The 20,304-nt window shown below is 46.7% G+C and overlaps 1 protein-coding gene across 1 annotated transcript in view; it reads right to left on the bottom strand.

The window, feature by feature from the left end:
* Window positions 1-20,294, bottom strand: part of LOC138755715 (serine/threonine-protein kinase OSR1-like) — a 114,222-nt gene extending 93,928 nt beyond the window's left edge. The window contains exon 1 of the mRNA XM_069922172.1: window positions 20,250-20,294. The gene's annotated coding sequence lies outside the window, so the exon portion shown is untranslated. The remainder of the gene's footprint in view (window positions 1-20,249) is intronic.
* Window positions 20,295-20,304: the final 10 nt, after the last annotated feature.

Consider the following 20,304-nt stretch of genomic DNA (forward strand, 5'->3'; position numbering starts at 1 on the left):
TCAGATAAATTAGGATATGCAAAACAAATCAGAAATCTTCATTTATCTGAAATTTTTTTGAGCCAAACTTACCTCAAGTTGAAAAAAAATCCACTCAAAACCTTCAACAAGAAATTAGAACGACTGTCCTCATTTCAGGTAACTCCTCCTTTCTCTTTCCATTTTCTTCTTTACCTTCCCCTATTAACTTTTCTCTCCAACTCTCCCTATTAAACTGCGTACCATGGGGGTCACCCAGCTGCAAGCTGTCAGCAGAATACTTTGTCCCAGCGTCATCAAGGAGAGCTGCTTTTTGGGCAGGAGCTGGACCTCAGGCTCTGTGGCGTTCCCTCCCCTCCCCTTTCCATCACAGTGTTCCTGACGCCAACTCCGAACCCTCCCCTTGGCCTACTACAACAAACGCACACCAGATCCCCCAGAGTATATGGGTAGTAGACCCAGCAGGGGAGAATTCGGAGTCAGGACTCTGGCGTTGGGGTCTGGAGCTCCGGTGACCGGGGAGACAGGAGCCTGTGATTCACCAGCGAGTGTTGCACCGGCCCAGGCAGCCTCCAAGGGAGTAAAAGTGGGTAAGTGCCAATTCTTAAAAGGTCTTGCCTTGTTGACTATTGTGGTTTAAACATTGTATGACTTAGCCCGGTCCCGTCCATTTCAAATAATCGGAGTTGTACTGTAGTTTCAAATAGAATTTAGAAACTTAGCTAGTGAAAAGGGTTCTCTACCTAATTTTAAAATGTTGTGATGACTAAAACAGTACAATTAAATGAAATGTTGTGAAAATGTACAGATAATGCAATATCTTAAAATTTCACACAAAACTCCATACCAGGGGTGGTACGGTTGGCGTAGCAGTTAAAAGTAATGCATTACAGTGATCAGGACCAGGGTTCAAATCCCATGATGTCTGTAAGGAATTCATATGTTCTCTTCGTGTCTGCACGAGTTTTCACCATGGGCTCCAGTTTCCTCCCACCATTCGAAACATACTGGGGATATAGGTTAATTGGGTGTAAATTGGGCAGCACGGACTTGTGGGCCGAAATGGTCTGTTACCGTGCTATATGTTTAAATTTTTAAAATTTAAATTTTAAAGACAGTGGTCATTGCAATCAAGTTTTCAAATAACAGCACAATCAATAAAATTTGCCATTACATGGTCAATCTGAAAAGAAAAGTGCAGGAATTTTTAGTGAATTCCTGTACCGCGATTTATCCTGCAGGACCCTGACTACATTTCGGGAGAAGACTGCAGTTTAAAATCGCACCACAAAACTCACCTCATGAATTCGACATCCAGCTGATGATGGATGCCACGTTGCTACACGTAAAAGCACCAAGACTAACACACTTAAGGGGTGCAGTGTAAACAACCACAATTTACATAAAATTTTTCCGAGATTGCAATCTAAACTACTGCCAAATCTTCTTTCCATCATTGAATGCAAATACAGTGAAAGGGGGTTCATGCTTCATCCCCAAACACAATCCTGTGTACGAGCCCAAGAATCAAAACACTCATCTTTTAAGAAGAGTTTCAAAGCAGCAGCATTAGACATTAAATGTACTGACAAGTTTGATTACTGCTACCATACCTTACTTCATATTCCTTGTTGAGCTCCAATAGCTCAGATATGGAGACACAAGATACTGAAATGGTGGAACTGGGAGGAAAAAAAGCACCCGCAGGAGGAACTCAGTAGGAAGAAAAAGAACAATCGACACATCAGGTTGGAACCCTTCATCAAGGCCTTCTCTCACTTCTGCTACTTAATCTACAAACTTTCTCCAGCTGATTGAGATATGCTACAATTACTCAGATATTGCAAGCCCAAGCACCACCCCTAGTCACTTGAATACATTGCCCCTATTAATTAATTGCAGCAATGAAACTATATGTATACGATGCCTGCAACAAAAGGTCTCAAGGCACCTCACAGAAATTGAACAAACCTGACACTCAAGACACAAGGCAATACTATAGTCTAGGCAAAAAAAAAAGTGGTACAAAAGGAAGAGAGGCAGAGGACTTCAGATTTATTGTCAGACTACATACATGACCTCACAATCAACCTAAATTTTTTTCTGCAAGTGAGACAGAATTACTACTTATTGGAAGTGCAAAATAAAAACTGTAAATAGCGTATACATGTTAACAAATAAAGAACTGTAAACAGATAATGAATGTAAACAAGCTGACTGTGCAATACAGCAAATTAAATAAAAACAAAAAAGTGCACCAGTGGCCTTAAATGAGTCCCTGATCGAGTTTGTTGTTGAAGAGTCTGATGGTGGAGGGGTAGCAGCTGTTCCTGAACCTGGTGGTGCGAGGCTTATGGAAACCTATACCTCTTTGCTGATGGCAGCAGTGAGAACAGAGTGTGTTGTGTGCTGGATGGTGTGGATCCTTGATGAATGCTGCTTCTCTCAAGAGTGAAATAAAGAGTTTAAAACTTTTTTTTAGAGAAACTTAGGTGTTATAGTGAACCTCTTAGAATTAGGCTTGATCAAGAGAGACTGAAGGAGCGTGGTTATCTATAGAGGTCATATCTGTAATTCAACGTAGTTCGGTTAAGAACTAGCTTTGTATGACGGGGAAAAAACCAAAATCACTCGGCGCTCAATCCATGCTGAACACGATACCCAAATGAAACAACAATTCTGTTATCTGCACATCCCTGTGGTTTTTCTTGAAGGCTCTTACTTTTAAAGATTCCTATTCTATTTGCGCAAGACCTCAAGACATAGGAGCAGAAATAAGCTATTCAGCCCATCAAATCTGCTCTGCCAGTTAATCATGAACTGATCCACTTTCCCACTCAGCCCCAATGCCCAGCATTCTTCCCATAACTTTTGGCTAATCAAGAAACTATGAATTTCTGCTTTGAAATGACATGCCTTCCAGAACCACCTGTGGCAACAAATGCCACAGATTTACACTCCTCTGGTTGAAGAAATTCCTCTGTTCTCAGCAGACACCCATCAATCCTGAATTTGTTCAAGATTCAATTTACTGTCATAGTAATAAAACAGTGTCCTTTTGCCTGATGCAAGACAGATTTGCCACTGGCAGAAATTGCCTAGGTGTCTTTTAAGTTTCTTACAGAGAAGCGAAAGAGGGTCCCCCCCAGAGTCACCGTGTCCATAGATTTGCCTCCAGCCACCCAGAGTCCAGTCCAAAAGACAGGCAACCCAAGCCTCTGACAGGGACCCTTTAGCACCTTCTTGCATCCCGGTTCAGCTACCTGGTACCCCTCAGGCAGTTCGAGGCAGTCTCCAGCAGTCCGCAGCCTGGTGCGAGTCTCCCGACAGCAGTCTCAGCCTGCAGCTTCTGTGGGTTCTTCGCCTCGAGTCACCAGCAGCCCCTCACTAGTCCACCTCCATGGTCATGGTCCCATGGGTCGTCTTTTCTGCTTCTCCTTCTCAGACAGGGGTTAGTTAGTCTTCCTGTCCTCTGGTGCCCTGTTCCAGTTCTCCACTTTGACAGAATCTGCAGCCCCTCGTGGCTGCTGGCAATTAATAGGTGCCACCCCCTTGGGCGTAGACCCCACGGTCACCGGATTTCAAAGAAAGACCACCGTTCCCGCGGGTCTACACCAGCGCCACCATCTTTTGCCCTCGTCCTAGTATCTCCCACCGTGGGAAGAAACTTTTCTACATCTGCTCTGTCGATGCCTTTCAACATTCAAAATATTTCATTTTTCCTGAATGCTGTTGAGTGCAGGCCAAGAGCTGTCAAAATCTCTTCCTATAAACCTTTCATTTTTGTGAGCCTCCTCTGCATCTTCTCTAACATTAGCACATCCTCCCTTAAATGAGCACAAAACTGCTCATATTATTCCAAGTCTCAACAGCGCCTTATCAAGTCTCAACATCACATCCCTGCTCTGACATTTGATTCCTCTGGAAATGAATGCCAGCATTGCATTTAGCTTCTTTGCCACATGCAAGTTTACCTTCAGGATATAGAGCACAAGGACTCCCAGGTGCCTTTGCATCTGCGTATTTTCAATTTTCTCCCCATTTTATAAAAAAAGTTTGCCAGTTTATTTTTCTATCAAAGTGCATGACTGAACACTTTGACATTATATTTCATTTGCTACTTCTCTATCTATTCTCCTAATCAGTTTAAGTCCTGCAGCCTCCATTTCCTCAACATTACCTGGTCCTTCACCTATCTGAGTCTCACCTGCAAATTTGCCACAAATCCATTCATACCATAATCTAAAATATTAATGTTCAACATGAAAAGAGCAGCCCCAACACCAACCCTTTTGGAATACAGCAATTGGCAGCCAACCCAACTCTCTGCTTCCTGCCAATCAGCCAACACTGTACTATGGGGTCTTACCTTGTTAAAAAGCCTTGTGTAGAGCACCTTGTTAAAGGCCTTGTGTAGAGCACCTTGTTAAAGGCCTTGTGTAGAGCACCTTGTTAAAGGCCTTGTGTAGAGCACCTTGTTAAAGGCCATCGGAAAATCCAAATACACCACATGCACTGGATCTCCTTTATCTAGCCTGCATGTCACTTCTTCAAAGAATGCCAATAGGTTTATCAATCAAAATTTTCCCTCAAAGAAACCTGCTGGCTTTGGCTGATCTTTTCATGTGCCTCCAAATAACTGTATCCCTCACAATCGACTCCAAATATCTTCCCAACCACTGATGTGAAGCTAATGGGTCTATAATTTCCTCTCTGCCTCCCCTCTCACTTCTTGGATAGTGGGGTGACATTTGTAATTTTCTACTCCTCTGGGACCATACCAAAATTTCAGATTTATTGTCAGCGTTTATTGTCGACATTATATCCAACCCTGAGATTCCTTTTTCCTACGGGTGAAGAAGAATTACCACTAAACGGTCATGCAAAAAAAACTGTATGCAGCGTAAACATGTAAACAAATAAATGAAACAGATAAATAAAACAAACTGGCTGTGGAATACCAAGATAAAAAAAACAACGAAGTGCACAAGAGTCCTCAAATGAGTCTGTTTGAGTTTGTTGTTGAGGAGTCTGATGGTGGAGGGGTAGCAGCTGTTCCTAAACTGGTGGTGCAAGTCTTATGGCACCTGTACCTCTTTCCTGATGGCAGCAGCGAGAACAGTGTGTATGCTGAGTGGTGAGGATCTTTGATGATTGCTGCTGCCCTCGGAGGGCAGTGTTCCCTGCAGATGTACTCAATAGTAAGAAGGATTTTGCCTGTGATGTCCTGGCTGTGCCCACTACATTTTGGAGGGCTTTGTGCTCAGGGGTATTGGTGTTCCCATACGAGACCATGATGCAGTTAATCAGCATACTTTCCACCACATGTCTAGAAATTTACCAGGGTTTCTGGTGTCATAATAAACTTCAACAAACTCCTGAGGAAGTAGAGGCGCTGATGTGCTTTCTTCACAATGCCATTGGTGCGTTGGGTCCAGGAAGATCCTCTGAGATAGTGACTTCCAAGAACTTATTTGTTCACCCTTTCCACCTCTGATCCCCCAATGATCACTGGATTGTATACCTCTGGCTTTCCTTTCCTGAAGTCAACAATCAGCTCCTTAGTTTTGGTGACATTGAGTGCAAGGTTGTTGCATTCAGCCAAGTTCTCAGTCTCCATCCTCTATCCTTAATACAACCCACTACCATGGTATTGTCGACAAATTTATAGATGGTGTTATTGTCGTACCAAGCTACACAGTCATGCGTGTAAAGTGAGTAGAGCAGGGGACTAAGAACACAGCCCTGTATCTATCGATTCCTGAAAGATCATTACAAATGACTCTACAATCTCTACTGCTGCTACTTTCAGAACCCAAGGGAGCAATCAATCTGATCCAGGATACTTATCTAACCTGAGACCATTCAGCTTTCTGAGCAGGTTCTCCCTTGGAATAGTATCTGCATTCACTTCCCAAATATCTTTCAACATCTAGCCCTTTGCTAATGCCTTCAACAGTGAAGACTGATGCAAAATACTCAATTTAGTTTTTCTGCCATCTCCTTGTTTTCTATTTTTTCTCCAACTTCTGTTTCTAATTATATTCTATTTTCATCTCTTTCACTCTTGACATACTTGAAGTTCTTTATAACCTTTCATATTATTTGCTAGCCTACTCTCAAACTTCATCTTTTCATCCATATTAATTTTTTCATTAACCTGCAAGTTTTTAAAAACTTCCCAATCCTATATCTTCACATTAATTTTTGTTTCCTTGTATGACCTCTCTTTTGCTTTTATGTCGGCTTTGACTTCCCTCATCAGCCAGTTTTTCATTCCAAATATTTCTTTTTCTGTGTATTTATTTTGCACCTTCCTCATTTCTTGCAGAAGCTTCATCCATTGCTGTTCTACTATCTTCCTTACTAATGCCCCTTCCCATCTACTGCCCATACGTACCAACTCCCGATGCCCCAGCCGCCTGCCCACCCACACTACCACCAGGTCCCGGCCATCTGAGCTCCTGATGCCTGAATGACAAAACTAAATCAGGAGGTCAAAGGTTTGACCCATGTAAATGTCAATTACATGACTATATACAGTAATTTGGCAAGTTCCTCCGTCATACCATGTTATTCCCTTTACTCGCTGAAATAACGCTTCTGACTTTAGTTTTGCCTTATTCAATCGCAAATGATCACTGCTCCCTAATGATTCCTTTACCCTAAAGTCTAAACTCTCCAATCACCTCTGGTGCATTACACAACACCCAATCCAGTACAGCTGGTTCCCTAGTGGACTCACCAACCAGCTGCTCTAAAAAGCCATTTCGTAGGCTTTTTACAAATTCTCTCAAGATCCAGTCCCAACCTGGTTTTCCCAATCTACTTGCATGTTAAAATGATTATCATAATGTTGCCCTTCTGACATGCCTTTTTTTGCTGTTATAATTTGTTGTCCACATCCCAGGTATTGTTTGGAAGTCTGCATATAATTGCTAATACAGGAATGCACTGCTTAACATCTGACCGTATATATACACTCATGGTCCCATAATTATTCAGTTACCACGAGCAAGTCTGCAGCAATTTAGAAAAAGCAATCGCTAGCTGTAGGAAATTGTATACTGGAAACCCACACTGATCCCACTGGGCCGCTCTCGCCCCCCCACTGATCCCACTGGGCCGCTCTCGCCCCCCCACTGATCCCACTGGGCCGCTCTCGCCCCCCCACTGATCCCACTGGGCCGCTCTCGCCCCCCCACTGATCCCACTGGGCCGCTCTCGCCCCCCCACTGATCCCACTGGGCCGCTCTCGCCCCCCCACTGATCCCACTGGGCCGCTCTCGCCCCCCCACTGATCCCACTGGGCCGCTCTCGCCCCCCCACTGATCCCACTGGGCCGCTCTCGCCCCCCCACTGATCCCACTGGGCCGCTCTCGCCCCCCCACTGATCCCACTGGGCCGCTCTCGCCCCCCCACTGATCCCACTGGGCCGCTCTCGCCCCCCCACTGATCCCACTGGGCCGCTCTCGCCCCCCCACTGATCCCACTGGGCCGCTCTCGCCCCCCCACTGATCCCACTGGGCCGCTCTCGCCCCCCCACTGATCCCACTGGGCCGCTCTCGCCCCCCCACTGATCCCACTGGGCCGCTCTCGCCCCCCCACTGATCCCACTGGGCCGCTCTCGCCCCCCCACTGATCCCACTGGGCCGCTCTCGCCCCCCCACTGATCCCACTGGGCCGCTCTCGCCCCCCCACTGATCCCACTGGGCCGCTCTCGCCCCCCCACTGATCCCACTGGGCCGCTCTCGCCCCCCCACTGATCCCACTGGGCCGCTCTCGCCCCCCCACTGATCCCACTGGGCCGCTCTCGCCCCCCCACTGATCCCACTGGGCCGCTCTCGCCCCCCCACTGATCCCACTGGGCCGCTCTCGCCCCCCCACTGATCCCACTGGGCCGCTCTCGCCCCCCCACTGATCCCACTGGGCCGCTCTCGCCCCCCCACTGATCCCACTGGGCCGCTCTCGCCCCCCCACTGATCCCACTGGGCCGCTCTCGCCCCCCCACTGATCCCACTGGGCCGCTCTCGCCCCCCCACTGATCCCACTGGGCCGCTCTCGCCCCCCCACTGATCCCACTGGGCCGCTCTCGCCCCCCCACTGATCCCACTGGGCCGCTCTCGCCCCCCCACTGATCCCACTGGGCCGCTCTCGCCCCCCCACTGATCCCACTGGGCCGCTCTCGCCCCCCCACTGATCCCACTGGGCCGCTCTCGCCCCCCCACTGATCCCACTGGGCCGCTCTCGCCCCCCCACTGATCCCACTGGGCCGCTCTCGCCCCCCCACTGATCCCACTGGGCCGCTCTCGCCCCCCCACTGATCCCACTGGGCCGCTCTCGCCCCCCCACTGATCCCACTGGGCCGCTCTCGCCCCCCCACTGATCCCACTGGGCCGCTCTCGCCCCCCCACTGATCCCACTGGGCCGCTCTCGCCCCCCCACTGATCCCACTGGGCCGCTCTCGCCCCCCCACTGATCCCACTGGGCCGCTCTCGCCCCCCCACTGATCCCACTGGGCCGCTCTCGCCCCCCCACTGATCCCACTGGGCCGCTCTCGCCCCCCCACTGATCCCACTGGGCCGCTCTCGCCCCCCCACTGATCCCACTGGGCCGCTCTCGCCCCCCCACTGATCCCACTGGGCCGCTCTCGCCCCCCCACTGATCCCACTGGGCCGCTCTCGCCCCCCCACTGATCCCACTGGGCCGCTCTCGCCCCCCCACTGATCCCACTGGGCCGCTCTCGCCCCCCCACTGATCCCACTGGGCCGCTCTCGCCCCCCCACTGATCCCACTGGGCCGCTCTCGCCCCCCCACTGATCCCACTGGGCCGCTCTCGCCCCCCCACTGATCCCACTGGGCCGCTCTCGCCCCCCCACTGATCCCACTGGGCCGCTCTCGCCCCCCCACTGATCCCACTGGGCCGCTCTCGCCCCCCCACTGATCCCACTGGGCCGCTCTCGCCCCCCCACTGATCCCACTGGGCCGCTCTCGCCCCCCCACTGATCCCACTGGGCCGCTCTCGCCCCCCCACTGATCCCACTGGGCCGCTCTCGCCCCCCCACTGATCCCACTGGGCCGCTCTCGCCCCCCCACTGATGCCACTGGGCCACACTGATGCCACTGGGCCACACTGATGCCACTGGGCCACACTGATGCCACTGGGCCACACTGATGCCACTGGGCCACACTGATGCCACTGGGCCACACTGATGCCACTGGGCCACACTGATGCCACTGGGCCACACTGATGCCACTGGGCCACACTGATGCCACTGGGCCACACTGATGCCACTGGGCCACACTGATGCCACTGGGCCACACTGATGCCACTGGGCCACACTGATGCCACTGGGCCACACTGATGCCACTGGGCCACACTGATCCCACTGGGCCACACTGATCCCACTGGGCCACACTGATCCCACTGGGCCACACTGATCCCACTGGGCCACACTGATCCCACTGGGCCACACTGATCCCACTGGGCCACACTGATCCCACTGGGCCACACTGATCCCACTGGGCCACACTGATCCCACTGGGCCACACTGATCCCACTGGGCCACACTGATCCCACTGGGCCACACTGATCCCACTGGGCCACACTGATCCCACTGGGCCACACTGATCCCACTGGGCCGCTCTCGCCCCCACACTGATCCCACTGGGCCGCTCTCGCCCCCACACTGATCCCACTGGGCCGCTCTCGCCCCCACACTGATCCCACTGGGCCGCTCTCGCCCCCACACTGATCCCACTGGGCCGCTCTCGCCCCCACACTGATCCCACTGGGCCGCTCTCGCCCCCACACTGATCCCACTGGGCCGCTCTCGCCCCCACACTGATCCCACTGGGCCGCTCTCGCCCCCACACTGATCCCACTGGGCCGCTCTCGCCCCCACACTGATCCCACTGGGCCGCTCTCGCCCCCACACTGATCCCACTGGGCCGCTCTCGCCCCCACACTGATCCCACTGGGCCGCTCTCGCCCCCACACTGATCCCACTGGGCCGCTCTCGCCCCCACACTGATCCCACTGGGCCGCTCTCGCCCCCACACTGATCCCACTGGGCCGCTCTCGCCCCCACACTGATCCCACTGGGCCGCTCTCGCCCCCACACTGATCCCACTGGGCCGCTCTCGCCCCCACACTGATCCCACTGGGCCGCTCTCGCCCCCACACTGATCCCACTGGGCCGCTCTCGCCCCCACACTGATCCCACTGGGCCGCTCTCGCCCCCACACTGATCCCACTGGGCCGCTCTCGCCCCCACACTGATCCCACTGGGCCGCTCTCGCCCCCACACTGATCCCACTGGGCCGCTCTCGCCCCCACACTGATCCCACTGGGCCGCTCTCGCCCCCACACTGATCCCACTGGGCCGCTCTCGCCCCCACACTGATCCCACTGGGCCGCTCTCGCCCCCACACTGATCCCACTGGGCCGCTCTCGCCCCCACACTGATCCCACTGGGCCGCTCTCGCCCCCACACTGATCCCACTGGGCCGCTCTCGCCCCCACACTGATCCCACTGGGCCGCTCTCGCCCCCACACTGATCCCACTGGGCCGCTCTCGCCCCCACACTGATCCCACTGGGCCGCTCTCGCCCCCACACTGATCCCACTGGGCCGCTCTCGCCCCCACACTGATCCCACTGGGCCGCTCTCGCCCCCACACTGATCCCACTGGGCCGCTCTCGCCCCCACACTGATCCCACTGGGCCGCTCTCGCCCCCACACTGATCCCACTGGGCCGCTCTCGCCCCCACACTGATCCCACTGGGCCGCTCTCGCCCCCACACTGATCCCACTGGGCCGCTCTCGCCCCCACACTGATCCCACTGGGCCGCTCTCGCCCCCACACTGATCCCACTGGGCCGCTCTCGCCCCCACACTGATCCCACTGGGCCGCTCTCGCCCCCACACTGATCCCACTGGGCCGCTCTCGCCCCCACACTGATCCCACTGGGCCGCTCTCGCCCCCACACTGATCCCACTGGGCCGCTCTCGCCCCCACACTGATCCCACTGGGCCGCTCTCGCCCCCACACTGATCCCACTGGGCCGCTCTCGCCCCCACACTGATCCCACTGGGCCGCTCTCGCCCCCACACTGATCCCACTGGGCCGCTCTCGCCCCCACACTGATCCCACTGGGCCGCTCTCGCCCCCACACTGATCCCACTGGGCCGCTCTCGCCCCCACACTGATCCCACTGGGCCGCTCTCGCCCCCACACTGATCCCACTGGGCCGCTCTCGCCCCCACACTGATCCCTCTGGCCTGCTCTCTCCCCACACTGATCCCACAGCCCTGTGTCAGACCCCCCCCCCCACTGATCCTACTTGCAAATCAAAAGTTCACAGGTACACTACAGTCTCCTATCTCGATTTGCCAAGCATAATATGGTGTTTGCACAGTGTCCACATCGCATAACACCCACTTTCACATAACATATTGTGGATGTTAAGCAGCTCATTCCTGTAGTGTCTTTTTACCCTTGCCATTTCTTAACTGGACCCACAATGATTCATTTTCTTATCCTAGGTCATCTCTTTCCAATAATTTAAACTTTTTCCTTACCAAGAGAACCACACCAACCCCTTTGCTTACTTGCCTATCCTTTGAATATACTGCGTATCCTTGGACACTTAGCTCCCATGACATCCATCCTTTAGCCACGACACCATACCTGCCAGAGTGTAGCTGTACTACAAGCTCATGCACTTTATTTCTAATGCTACAGGCATTTAAATATAATAGTTTTCCCATTATTTGACTCTGCTGCACTTTTGTCCTACTTGCCAGTTCTTCCAATAAACTCCCCACCAGCTGCCCCTATTTGTGTGCCAATAGCATCTTCCTCTTTGCCTCTTCACTTAGGTTCCCAGCACCCCCTCCACCCACTCTCTGACACCAGCATGAGCAAACCTCCCTTCCAGGATATTGGTCCCCCTCAAGTTCAGGGGCCACCATCTTACTTGTTCAGGTCACCCCTTCCCCAGAAAAGGTTCTAATGATTGAAGAAATTCTGCTCCATCTCATCAGCCTGCACCATCTTCTTGTTCTGACCTTCCCTCACTTGTGGCACTGGGAGTAGTCCTGAAGATAACAACCGCGGAAGTTCTGCTCTTCAGTCTCTTTTGTAACTCCCCAAAATTACTTTGCAGAACTTCTACTCCACTCCTGCTGATGCTATTGGAACAATCTGAACCACAATCTCTGACTGCTCTCCCTCTCTGTTAAGAATATATTGCACCCACTCAGAGATACCCTGGACCCAGGAGGCAACACATGACCCTGTTGCAGCCACAGAATCTCATATCTACACCCTGACAATAAAGTCCCCTATGACTGTCACTCTATCTGACTTCACCCTTTGCTCCTGAGACTCAGAACTGACCACTGTCCTATTGGTCTTGCTGCTGCCTGGCCTAGATAGGTTATCTCCCTCAGCAATATCCTTCCACTTTCACTGGTGGCCTGTTCCCAGTACCCACCATATTTCCAAATAATCAAAAAAATACTTTTTTTTTTGAAGAACCGTCTTCTTACCAGATAAAAGCATTTGAAAATGTCCTGAAATGTAATAATTAAAGCAAATTAAAGCTTTTATATGATTTGTTATGAAGCACTTATTTTAAAAATATTACTGTGCTATGTCACTAAATTAAATTAAAATGACATAGCAGCAGCATGAACTTTCCTTGCTTTCTAGCTTCCAATTGCAATTACTCAGAAGGAATCCAGAGAATGAAATTCAAATTTGCCAAGTGCAAGGGCTACAATTCATAATATCCAATTTACCATGTGCTGAGTTGGTATTAAAAATGCTTGCTATTTGTTGGGACCACAAATCAGTAAACAAATTCATAGAAGACCCCCCCAATATAATCCACTAGGTCCATCCCACAATCCTTTGTTTTGGTAGGAAGTATAGAATACAAGAAATAGAAAATTCACATGACCAGAGATGTAAATAAATTACAAATGCACTCACAAAAGAACAATATTTGTTCAACCAGAAAGACCCATTGAATCAGAATTTATCAATTTGTCAATTTGCAGTAGTATTATAGTGCAAATATTGCTATAAATTCTATTTAAAACATTAATAAATTAGTACAAATATAAGAAAAAGTGAGGTAGTGTATGGTTCATAATCGATTTAGAAATCTGATGGGAGAGAGGAAGAAGCTGTCCTTGTGCCACTGGGTGTTAGTCTTCAGGCTCCAGTACCTCCTTCTCAATGGTAGCCCTGTGAAGAAGGCATCACCTGGGTGTTGAAGGTCCTTGAGGATCGAGGTTGCTCTATTAAGACACTTCCTCTTATCAATGCCTTTTAGTGATTAGAATCTAATTATTCTCTTACTTTTTTATCCTTTATACTATCTGAAAATCTATGCTTACTCAGTGAATTTTCAACCTCTTATTGCTGCTGTCAGAGGTTCCCACCTTCTTGCAAGGGGTATCATCCCTCACTCCTGTCTCTTGAACAGGAGTTCAACTTGAACACTCCTGTGTTCTTTCTTTAGAAGCAGAGAAAGCTTTTGATCAGGTGAAGTGGGGTTATCTATTTGCAAACCTGGAAAAATTTAACTTTGGGCCGTGTTTTATTAAATGGATTAAATTATTATATTTATGTCCTACTGCTTCAATTCTGACTAATCTACAACAATCAAAACCTTTTAATCTTCAATGTTTTAATATATTTACAAATCAGACATGTTGTTCAACCTCAGATCCTGGATTTTCCTAGAATCTCTGAGGCAACTGTTCTGACATTTTTTGATCTACAATCTTCCCATAAAAGCTTAATATCTCTTCTTTATAATAATTGGGCTGATCCAAGACTATCCCCCCTAGTTAAAATCAAGAACACCTATGAGCAGGATTTGAATCTTTCATTGTCCATTGAGGTTTGGGGCTCCATTTTGATTAACACTACTTCCTTTTATGCATGGTATTGTTTACTGCAATTTAAAGTGGTACATAGAGTACATATGTCTAAATTTAAACTACCTCATTTCTATTCAGACACAATTCCTCAAGGTGACGCTTCTACAGTTCATATGTTCTGCACCTGCCTTAGAAGAATTTTGAAAAAAATGTTTTTCAAACATTTTCGGTAATTCTTAAGTTAAAATTGGAACCTTGCCCTTTAATTGCTCTTTTTAGATTACTTCAAGATGTTGATGAATTATGGACTTCAATTCAAAGCTGAATTTTTACCTTTTACGTCATTGATAGCCAGACGTGAATTTTGATTAAGTGGAAAGATGGCTAAGAGGTATTATGGCTTGTTTCACTCTACTAAAAATTAGATATGCTATCAAGAATTTAAATGTTATGTTCCAAAAGACATGGGGCCCAATTATGGACTATTATCATAGTTAAGATTTGGTGTTGTTATAGAATTTTGGCACTGTGTTGTCCTTCTCCAAGTTGGTATCACTTGATTCATACATGTCAACTTTTAACCTTGCTTCGAGGAAGGGGTTTTGGTTTTTTTTTCTCTCCTTTTATCCTCTCTTTTCAGGGTTAGAAATAAAGAAATATTTTTTTTAAACTTAAATATTAAAAAAGGCATCAATCATCCAAGTGCTCAAGAAGAGTAGCATGAGCTGCCTCAATCGCTGTCACTCAGTAGCACTAACATCTACTCTGATTAAATGCTTTGAGAGGTTGGTCATGGACAGAACCAACACACATCTAAGCAAAGGTCTGGACCCATTGCAATTCGCTTATCACCACAATCGATCCACAGCAGGTATTGAACTGGTTCAATTAAGCTATTATGTAATGTAGTCTCAATTTCCTTAAAGTCAACCATCAACTATTTTTCTTGCATCAGCATTGAAACAGGTGCTCTACCCACCATGTCTACACTAATCATAATTCCCATCTGGACTAATTCCACTCGCCTGCATCAATTCCGCATTCCTCACCCAGACGTCTCAAAAATTGTTACTAATCCTGACAGCACCACCTTAGGCTATTCCCAGATGGAAGAATACAACAGTTTTACTAAAAAAAACCCAGCAAATAATGCCAACCATCACAACAAATAAGGAGTTTCAGAAATTTTACCTGACAGTTTTTGCTTCCAACCATTTCCAGTTTGTGTATCCTATTCAAAAAAGCAACTTTCCACATAATCACATTTGTTACTGCAATTTAGGGTTGTCATTGAACGAAATTGCACTGTTCTTTATAGGTGTGCTGCCAAATGTTTGTTCTGAAACATTGACAAATAAATTTCAAATTAAATATTTTCCCAGTAAAAAATATTTCGTATGGATGCATGCCCAAACTTCAAAGAACACCTCTTAAAGTATTTGAATAATGTTCCATTTGAGTTCAGATTTATTGTCAGAGTACATACATGATATCACATACAATGCTGAGATTCTTTTTCCTATAGGCAGAATTACCACTTAGTAGTAGTGCAAAAAAAAGCTGTACATTTGTAAACAAATAAAACTGAAATTCAGATAACAGATGTAAACAAATTGACTGTGCAATACAGAGAGCAAAATAAAATCAATAAAGTGTACAAGAGTCCTTAAATGAGTTCCTGATGAGCTTGTTATTGAGGAGTCCAATTGTGGAGGGGAAGCAGGTGTTCTTGAACCTGATGAGGTTGGTCTTGTGGCCCCTCTACCTCTTTCCTGATGGCAGCAGCGAGAACAGAGCATGTGCTGATTTCGCTTGATGATTGCTGCTGCTGACGGCCACGTTTCCTGCAGATGTTCTTGATAGTGGGGAGGGTTTTGCTGTGATATCCTGGGCTGTGTCAACTACCTTTTGGAAGTCTTTATGCTCAGGGATATTGTTCTTCCCATTTCAGACCATGATGCAGCCAAGAAACACTTTCTACCACACCTCTGTAGAAATTTGCCAGGGTTTCTGGTGTCATACCAAACCTCCGAGGTAGATTATGTGTTTTCTTCACAATGCCATTAGTGTTGGATCCAGGAAAGATTGTCTGAGATAGTGACTGCCAAAAACTTAAATTTGCTCAAGCTCTCCATCTCTGATCCCCCAATGATCACTGGATTGTGTACCTCTAGCTTTCCTTTCCTGAAGGCAACAATCAACTGCTTAGTTTTGCTGACATTGAGTGCAAGGTTGTTGTTGGTCCATCATTCAGCCAAGTTTTCAATATCTCTCCTTTATGCTAACTCATCATCTTTCTTTATACAACCCACTACCAAGTCACATAGTCATAGGTTCAAACGAGTGGAGTAGGGGGCTAAGAACGCAGCCCTGTGGTCTTCTGGTACCGAAGGAGGTTGGAGGAGATGATCTTACCAATCTTCACTGATTGTGGTCTGGAGTTGAGGAAATCCAGAATCCAATTAAACAGTGGGGTGTTGAGTCTCAGGTCTTGGATTTTGCTGAACGGTTTCAAGGGGATGATTGGGTAAATGCCGAACTGCTGTCTATAAAGAGCATCATGATGTTTGCATTTTTCCTGTTCAGGTGTTCCAGCGTTTTGTGTAGAGCCAGTGCGATGGCAACTGCTGTGGACCTGTTGCTATGATAGGCAAACTGGAATGATCCATGTCGCTGCTCAGACAGGAGCTGATGTGCTTCACCACTGTTGATGTAAGTGCTACTTGGTTGATAGTCATCAAGGCAGGTTACTACATCTTCTTGGGCACTGGTATGATTGACACCTGTTTGAAACAGGTAGGTACCATGCCCTGCCGGAGTGAGATGTTGAAGATATCATGTATACATTGTTAACTTGGTCAGCAGCAGTAACACCAATAAACTATTGGAGTTTCTAATGTCACAGACAGAAGTTGCAGATAGATGCAGTTTAATTAATCTCCAAGTATACATGACTGTTTCTCCATTGACAATTTCAAGAGTGATGACAAAACTAATTTCAGATAATGGTGGCATCATCCATTCAAATGTACATCAATATGAATACAGGCAGTCCCCAGGTTACGGATGTCCGGGTTACAAACAACTCATACTTACGAACGAGCTGCTTCCCAATTCACGCATGCGCATAATTGTGCCCCAATTCGCACGTGTGCACTGTGCCTCCAATTGGTGCATTATGTCCCAATTTGCACATGTGCATAACGTTACCTCATGCACGCTAAACCTATTCTGCATTACATACAAATTCAGCTTGTGTTCAGACCCAGGTAACAGAACTGGTTTGTAACCTGGGAATTGCCTGTACATTAAGCCAGAGCAGTTAATGGATAAAGCAACCTTCAATTCCAATTGTGTCTGAGCGTAGAACTTTACAGCCCTTCATCCCATGATGTTTTGCTGACCTATATAAACCTACTCAACAAACTAAACCTTCCCTATTAACACACCCATAAACCTCTTTCTTGCATCCATGTGTCTGAGCCTTTCAAGAGTCTGCTCTGGGATAGAATTCAATGACACTTTTTTCTAATAAACTTCCAATTTACATCAATGATGAATATTTAATACCTTGAGAGTAAAAGACATCCATTGACAAGAAAATATTACAGCAAAAGTAGAAAAGCAAGATAGCACTAATAGAGAAACAAATGGATTAAAACAAATGTACACAGAAAAAAAACAAAATTAAAATGAATACAAAGTAGAGGCAGAGAATGTTATACAACATTTAGACACGAGATGTACAATGGCTTGCTAAAATGGATTCAAAATTGTCTTGATTGGAGGGGACAGAGGATCGTGGGTGCGGGGGGGGAACTATTCTGACAGAAGGCCTGTGACCAGTGGGATGACATCGGGATCAGTGCTGGGATCTATAAATAATGATATAAATAATAAATAATATTGGACGAAAATGTAGATGGGCTGATAAGTTTTAACATTTCAACAACTGGTTGGGCCTAGCCCTGGCAGTGTATTCCTCTACAATGAATTAAATAATTTATTTCAGTTAAGGGGCAGAGACCACACCCGTAGATATCAATAGCACTGATATGAAAAGAGTAGATTGATACAAGTTCCTAACCAATGACTTGAACTGCATTGAGCATTTTGATACAGCAATCAAGCAAATAAATACTTTCTTAGAAGACTAAGGAAGCTCAGTATGTCCTTCAGGGGCATCACCAATATCATAATTGCTTGATACATCATAGCATAGTACAAGAGCTGCTCTGCTCAAAAAAGAATTAAATTTAGACAATTACACAGTGGAGTGATGAGTCCCAGGGCTTGAAGTTTCCTTGGTAACAGGCCCTTTCAGCCTTCAAGCCCATACTGACCTACAGCCTTTGTACGTTTTGTAGGGTGGAAGGAAACCAGAGCACCCAGAGGAAACACTCGCAGACATGGGGAGAATGTACACTACTTACACTCCGTACCGGTTTGTAACCCGACTTCCTGGCGCTTTAGACCCCACTTTAATTTAAAATAAAGCCCCACTATTAGCATTAAAAAGTTATATATTCTAAAGAAGTTTTAATTAAATCTTTTACTGCAAATGTATTTCAATGCAATTAAGGTCAGGAAATATACTGGAACAAATTTCATATTCAATGCCAACCATCTCAAACACACAATTGTCATTTTAGTGGGAACCTTGCCCTGACGCTGGCTGCAGATTTTTTTTGATTTGAGGGACTAATTTTGTTAGTTTCAACCTTAAATCTCCACGTTTTGTAATATCCAGTCAGTTTCTCTTAGCTTGTAGCAAATCACTAACAGCATTGAAGCCACATTATACTAAATATGATGATGGAAAATGTATCAATAGTTCCGTTGCTAAAGCAGTCGAGTTTGGGTATTTCTTTTTGATTTATTTAGACAGCTACATCATGGTTCCTTTAATTTTGAGCAGAGTTTTCACAGATTCATCATGTTGCAACTCAGATAACTTCTCTTAGTACTCCACTGGAACTTCAGATAAGTCCACCAGCAATGGCTGAGTTTACCAAGAGGGAAAATCCATTGCCTTTAAATCACAAAATCTGAAGTCATTGAAGTCAGTAACCAACATTTTCAAATGGTCAACAATGATGTTTGTAGCAGCATTAGTTACCTCACACTTATCCAACCAATAGAATTGACTGAAACTTCTTGCAGAAATATTCCTTTGGCATAATTCTAGAAGTATCATGGATTCAAATATCTTTGTTTTTGCATCAATCAACGTCATATTTGCTACATGGAGCTGCTTTTTCCAATGTACTTAGTTTCTCAAAAATGTCAGTCAAGTAACTCACATAAGCTTCACCATCTGTTATTAGCAAGAACTTCATTTCAGGTTTGTCCTTCAAAAATTTGCTGAGGAAATCAAACAGTTCCATAAACCTTTTGAAGCAATTTCCCTTTGACAATCACCTTACTTCAGTGTGAAGCAATAATCTCACAAGTTCTGCATTTTTAATTGACACAAAACTGCTTAAATAGACATTCACATTTAGCATAAGCTTTGATGGCATTGATACACTTGATCACAGAATGCAGTATCTTGTGTAGAACAGGTGAAACTTTCTTGGCAACCAAGTTTTCTCGGTGGATAACACAATGCACAACCAACATGTTTGGATTTTCATCCTTCATTAATTTTAAACATCCTGTTTTTTTAAAAACCTATCATGGCAGGTGCCCCATCTGCAGCATAAGATACAATATTTCCTTTTGGTATTTCATTTTCATCCAAATAATTTTTGAGCTTGCTGTAGATATCAACTGCAGTAATGGTTGTTTCACTAATGATTCACAAAACATCTCTTCTTGAAACATTTCCTGATCAATGTATCTCACATATGCCAATAACAGAGTCACACTCTCCATACGGTAGATTCATCCAGATGTATTGAGAACTTTTGTGATTTCAACTTCTCAATAAGCTATTTTTCAACATCTTGACCCACGTCATCCATTCTGTTGCAGACAGTACTATTACTCAATGGCATTGCTCTGACATCTTGGTCATCCTTTTGCAGAACTGATTTGAGAAACACTATATTGTGGGTTTAATCAGTTCCTCGCCAATCATGTGATTCTTCCCATGTTTTGTGATCAGCAGAGAAATTTCATAGCTAGCTTCAAGGGTACGATTCAGGGCTGTAGTTTGCAAAGTGAATAATGAAGTGATTTTTTATCTATTTTCAGTGATTTAAAATATTCCAATTTCAAATTGACATGGTTAGGATATTTTACCCTCAAATGAGCTTCAAGTCAGCCTGCTTTCATTGATTCATTTGTCAAAGTCTGTTGGCATAATAGTTAAAAGGTGCACATTCATCGTGTACAGCAGGTATAACCCAAATTTCAAGAACTCAACTGAATTTCGACGAATCTTTTGCTTGCTTGGTCTGCTCATTTTGAAGATATACCTG

This window comes from Narcine bancroftii, chromosome 2, assembly GCF_036971445.1.
Source record: "Narcine bancroftii isolate sNarBan1 chromosome 2, sNarBan1.hap1, whole genome shotgun sequence".
Classification (NCBI taxonomy): domain Eukaryota; kingdom Metazoa; phylum Chordata; class Chondrichthyes; order Torpediniformes; family Narcinidae; genus Narcine; species Narcine bancroftii.